Source organism: Puma concolor, chromosome B2 (assembly GCF_028749965.1).
Source record: "Puma concolor isolate L17-30 chromosome B2, mPumCon1.1.hap2, whole genome shotgun sequence".
In the NCBI taxonomy this organism is placed as follows: domain Eukaryota; kingdom Metazoa; phylum Chordata; class Mammalia; order Carnivora; family Felidae; genus Puma; species Puma concolor.
This window is the reverse complement of record NC_141671.1, coordinates 153,418,779-153,424,778: the sequence shown is the minus strand read 5'-3', so window position 1 is coordinate 153,424,778 and position 6,000 is coordinate 153,418,779.

Sequence of the window (6,000 nt, the reverse complement as noted above, 5' to 3'; positions counted from 1 at the left end):
CTGCAGTGACAGGGCCCAGGAACGCCGAAGGGGGTGGGCACAAGCGATCCACAGCCCGCTCTCGAGCTTCCCAGGTGACATCCGACGGGAGCCCCAAACGCGGAGTGCAGGGGCAAGTGAAGAGGGACACAGCCCCTCCCCCACAGCAGGTGGTGAGTTTGAGAAGCAAGGGGAACTTACACACAAGGCTTGGGTGACATTGAGAAGAGTAGACCCCTGCGCCTGCCCACAGATCTGAAATGTTTATGAAGAGGCTGTGACTGGGCTCCGTCACCTACATCGTGAGGCTGTGTCCTTGGGGCGGCTTCTGGGGGCAGCACGCGGACCCATATCCACGGACAGGGGATGGGGTGATGGCTGGGGTCCAGCTCACAGGCCAGCCAGTGGTCATGGCCTCTCAACGATCTCCTCTGGCACTCCGCCCCTCCTGATCTGCTCTAATAATCTCGCTCACCCCCTCTTTTGACACAGGTCCCCAGGGCTCAGCAAGGGGTGTCACCAGCATGGAGGTGGCTCTTTGGGTGGCTGGCTGGCTGCCTGGAAGGCAGAGGTCACAGCAACAACATAGGTGCTTGCAAGAGAAAACAGATTTAGACTGTGATTCCCCAAATCGGTGACAGCGTTTTCACCAGGAACCCCATGGTCTGACCTATCGATTTATGTATCGAATCCCCTAGGTTGGGGGTCAGATCACTCGGGGCACTCCCTTGTGTCCTATGTGTTTTAGTAAAGAGGATACATCAGTAGACTCGTCAGGTGTGAACACACGCGCTCTGTTTGGATAAATGCACAGGTGCCTTCCTGCGAGGTGGTGACTGTGTCCGAGGCCACCCTCTCCCGAGGACAGCTCTTCTCATCGGAGACATTGCGGTGTTCAGTGAGGACGGGCTCTGCTGGCTGCTGTTCAGGGCTTCTGTGTGCCCTGTAACTTCCTCCAGGGCAGTGGGGGGACAAGGATCCTGTCAGTGGAAGACAGAGGTGCCCACCTGGCCTTGAGGGGGAGGATGGCAATTGTTGTTACCTAGGCCAGTTCTCCCCCGTGCCCCGGGGGCACCAGCCCAACCGTCTAGGGGGAAGCCACGGCCAGGGATTTGTGCCACAACCACTGGGTCTCATTGGGGGCCACCCAGGACACACCTGGGCAGGGAGACCAGTCAGTGCTGGGCCAGTCACTGTCCCTAAAGTGCCCGGATGACTGCACATCCCTGTGGTTTCCATCCCCTGTTGCTGGCACAATTGGGCATTGTTCCAAGCGCTCAAATGTCTGTAACCTCGGATAAGCTGCACAAACCCTTCCCAGATCTCAGTGTAGTCACCGATGGCTCTGGTGACATTTCCAGGATGCTTCTGGTCAGCAGTTTGATGGGCTGCGTGTGGAGCATGATTGACAGAGAAAAAAACACCCACGCCTAGTGTCACCGGTAGCGTGCATAGATTTCTGGGTCAACACCGGTGATATCGGGCGAGCTAAGAGCGCTAACCCAGCTTGTTCATCCCTAATGTACTGCTTTCGGGCCTCCAATCCCTTCCCCGGTGGGGTGAGACCCGCATGGCAATCCTGACGAGCCAGAGAGGGGGGCTGCCCACACGCTGGCAGCTGGAACGATTTCTTTGTTGGACATATGAGTGGGCCTTTCCATCAGGTGCCCATCCCATGACCAGACACCACGAGGGCAGCAGGAGTCTAAGTCAAAATGATGGATATTTAGGAGGAACTTGTGTGTGTGAGTGTAGAGTGTGTACATGTGTGAGCCTTGTGCACGTGTGTGAGCATGTACACACGTGCATGTGAGCATGTGCACGCGTGTGTGAGCGTGTGCATGTGTGAGCATGTGCACATGTGTGAGAGCATTGTGCACATGTGCATGTGTGAGCGTGTATGCACATGCATGTGTGTGAGCATGTGCAGACATGGACGTGTGAGCGTGTGTGCACTGTGTGAGCATATGTCCACACATTTGTGTGTATGTGTGCACATGTGCGTTCGTGAGCATGTGTGTACATGTGCATGGGTGTGAGCATGTGTGTGCAGATGCGTGTGTGTGTGCACATGTGCATGTGAGCATGTACACGTGTGAGTGTGTGCATATGTGTGTGAGAGCGTGTGTGCACATGTGCATGTGTGAGCGTGTGCACATATATGTGTGAGCGTGTGCACACATGTACATGTGAGCGTGTGCACACGTTTTTGTGTACATGTGCACATGTGCATTCGTGAGCATGCGTGCACATGTGCGTGTGTGTGAACATGTGTGTGCAGGTGCGTGCGTGTGTACACATGTGTGCATGCCTGTTCCTGGATGGAGAAAGCACTTCTCTGAGATTAATGAAAGAATCCCTACAGCAAAACATTCTGGCAAAACGTTTTAAAAAGAAGAAAAAAATGTTTGCGACGTTCTGATGGAAAACACACTAATTAAAAACAGATTACAAAAATCTGGCTGGCCTGTGTGACGGTGAAGTCCAGAAGACCAGGTGGTGACATGGTGGGTTCTTGGGAGTGTGTGCCGCCCCGTGGGCTCCGGGGTGAGGGCCGCAGCAGATCCCGTAACTCGTGTTGGCTCAGGAAACCTAGATGTTCTTGAGTAAAAATTCCCTAAAGAGATAATTTTACACTGTCGGTGACATAATGGGAAGTGAAGGTATTTGAGCGGGTAAATTACCTTAAAAACCTGTGAAAAACCTGGCTGACGGAACCTACTGAGGCCGCACGAATGCCTGGGGCCTAACATACACCCGAGAGCCGTGCATCGCTTGTTTGCCTAAAAACACGAATGAGAGGTTCTTCTTCTCGCCATGACGGGGTAGCCATCTGTTTCACCTTTCTGTTTTCAACAACTCTCATGCTAGATAAGTATTCGAATCATTAACATGGGATATTAAAACCCTCTATGAGTTTGAAAAAGCTGAAGAAAATAAAACAGAATAACAACCACAAGAAACACAGTTAGCATAATAAAATCACTCACAAGAATGACATTCGGCTCAAATGGTTTTATGAGTATATTCTATGATGCTTTTTGGAAATGGTAAATATTCACACTATTTGAGCACTCCTAGCATCTAGAAAATGTAAAAAAATTAAACTATCCATTTTATGATGTGAGCGTTGCCCAGTTACCAAAACCTGACGGCAGCAGTCACATTGGAAGCTGTGAACACAGGAACGTGACAGGAGATGTTAATAAATAAACCCAGATTATTTAAAAGCATCAATACATTATGACAACACTGGCTTCATTGCAGGAAGAAAAGGTGTTCGTGTTACGCCCAGAATTTGTGATCCCCAAAGACCACCAGGGAGCCGAGTCCGATGCAAAAGCAAAGAGCCTTTATTCGAGCTAGCTCGAGCTCAGTCCCCTACCTGCACCGACGCAGCAGTGAGATACCGGGGAGAGAGAGCGAGTTTCAAAAGCACAAAGGTTTTATAGGGATCATGGCCTTAGCCGATTGGCTGGGGAAGGGTCGTGGCCTCAGCCGATTGGCTGCCAAGGTGTGGTCCCAGATCAGCAATTATCAGCGTCACCTGGAACTTGTTAAAAATGCAAATGTTGGGCCTGGTGGTCACAGACCTACTGAATCAGACACTCTGGGGGTGGGGCTCAGCAATCTGTGTTTGAACAAGTCTTCCAGGAGATTCTGATGCACCCGAAGTGTAAGAACCACTGTGTCTGAGGGTCTCTAACATGTTTGGCCTCAGCGTATACAGAACGTTTCTCACTGGTCACCTATTAACCATTGGCTGTCAGCCTTGCTGTGCTATGTAAATACTTAGCACCAAACACCATCCCCAGAGACTCTGATTTAATTGGTTTGGGGAGGGGTAAAATGCTCCCGGGTCATTCTAAGCCTGGACAGGGTTGAGGGCTCCTGCCTCCGGCCCCTACCTGAGAGAAGCCCTCCCTCTTCCACTCACACTTTCCACGCCTCTCACACTCCCCTTCCTCCCCCCTCAGACTTCGGAAGAATGCATCAATCGGTAGCCTGCTTTCTTAGAAAACATAAGTTACTCAAGGGGAGGAGGCGTGGTCTGAGGTTTGAGCGGGAACTTCTTTCTGCGGCCACGTCGGGGACATAGTCACTAGTCAGCCGGCCTAGGTCTGCTCTTTGGTTCGGTATTGGAAAATGTGTTAGCATAATTCACAGCCAGTCGTGGTCTCGACAGCAGCCAGTTGAGATCATAACTCATTAAAATTCTAAAGGTAATATTCCACCTTGACGGAAACCCAGCAGATGACCTGGCCACTGCCACGGAGGCCACAGAGCTCAGCAGGGTAGGACCGGGCCAGGGAGCGCGTCCACATGCTCGAAGGAGACCAGAAAGACAGGGCCGTCGACATCTGAAACGACAGGATCGGCTCCTCGCAGACCTGGCCAGAGTCACAGAAGCGTAAAACACACTGGGAACTGTCATATCCACAGTGATGATGGGAAACACTCGGGAATAACCGGATGAGAGACGTAAGGCCCTTCCTGGGAAGACTATAAACACTTTCCCCGGGGAGTGTGGATAAAGGGTGAAGACACTACAAAGTATTTCAGGAGTTACGTTGTTTGACAGGAAACTGTCCCTTTTGTATTTGGTTCAAGTAAGAGCCCAGGTGGAACTTCAGGAGACGATGAAAACACTGATCTGTGTTTCTACGTTCTATAGTGTTCAGAAACAACCCGAAGCGGAAAGGTCTGAGGCCATGCCATACATTCAGATGTTGAAAAAAAAGTGCTTACCAAAACCAGTGAGGTTCTCAAAAACGTGCCTGGGGGAACAGAATAATGTGTCCAGAAATCCACTCAAAAGTATGCAGGAGTTTGTAGACCTGAAGTGATACCTCCAACCAGCGAGTAAAGAAAGGCTTATTTTCACAAGTCGCATTTGACGAGTATCAGAAAACAGCTCGGGAGTCGATGAAATAAAGTTAGGGCTCTTCCTTACACCTTCCGCTGGGACTAAATTTCACAGGATTTAAAGTGTGAGTGTTAGAAAAATAGAACAGGGGTGGCGGGAAACACGGGCTAACCGCTGCTCTTCTACGCCCGACACCGCGGGTTGTGCGACAGGAGGGAGGCGGGCTGGAAGACACACGAACCCTAAGTTCTCCTGTGAAGAGACGTGAGCCGTCAAGCACGAGGTCGCCGCCTGGATAGACCCAGGTGATGCACCGGGACACGTGTGCTTGAGGACACGGCCAGGCTCCATTCCTGCGGGTGGGGCGCAGGCCGGATGGCTCAGGCCTCCAGGTGCCACCCGCCCAGCGGGGTTGGGACCCCGGGGGAGGCGGGAGCGCGGTTCTCAGCCCCCAGAAGGAGCCTTGCAGCGGCGTCACCTACCCCCGCCTGTGGACACGGGACCCTGACGACCACAGACACGGCTGAGAATAGAGCCAAGTTTTGTCTGCGCCCCAGACCTTTGGTCTCAACACCTCTGAGCAATTCAGTTTGTAAGCGCGAAAGGGACACGCGGTGAAACTCACGCTCCTTACTCGCTGCCCCGATGTCACAGACGGGGAACCGCCCTCGAGTGGGTGGGGGGTCAGCTGGCCGGTGAACTGGCACGTGTGCCACGGACACGGGGCCGTGTTCACCAACCGTCGCTGGTGCAAGAACGTTGGAGACGAGACATCTCGAATCATCCTCGGGATCAGGAAAAGCTGATCTACGCTGGCACAGCCCGGGCGGCGCTTCCCTGCACGGAGGAGCCCCTGTCCTGGCCGGTCATCTGGGCCCCCTTCTGTGATCGTCCCCCGGGTGTGAGTCTGAGCAGCTGCCCTCTGCTCTGGGTGCAGCAGAAACACAGGGGCTCCCTGACCCCAGGGGTTATGGTTGCCGCCCTGCTGACAGACCGTCCTGTCCCAGGTGTTTGAGGACATGGTGTGCTGAGCAGGCCAGGGTCCCCTCCCAGGATGACTCTGGGTGGGAGTCAAGTGTAGGGGAAACTTGCATGAGGGCAACTCCTCCCTTCCTTCCTCTTTCTTTCCTCCTTCCTCCTTCCTCTCTCCTCCT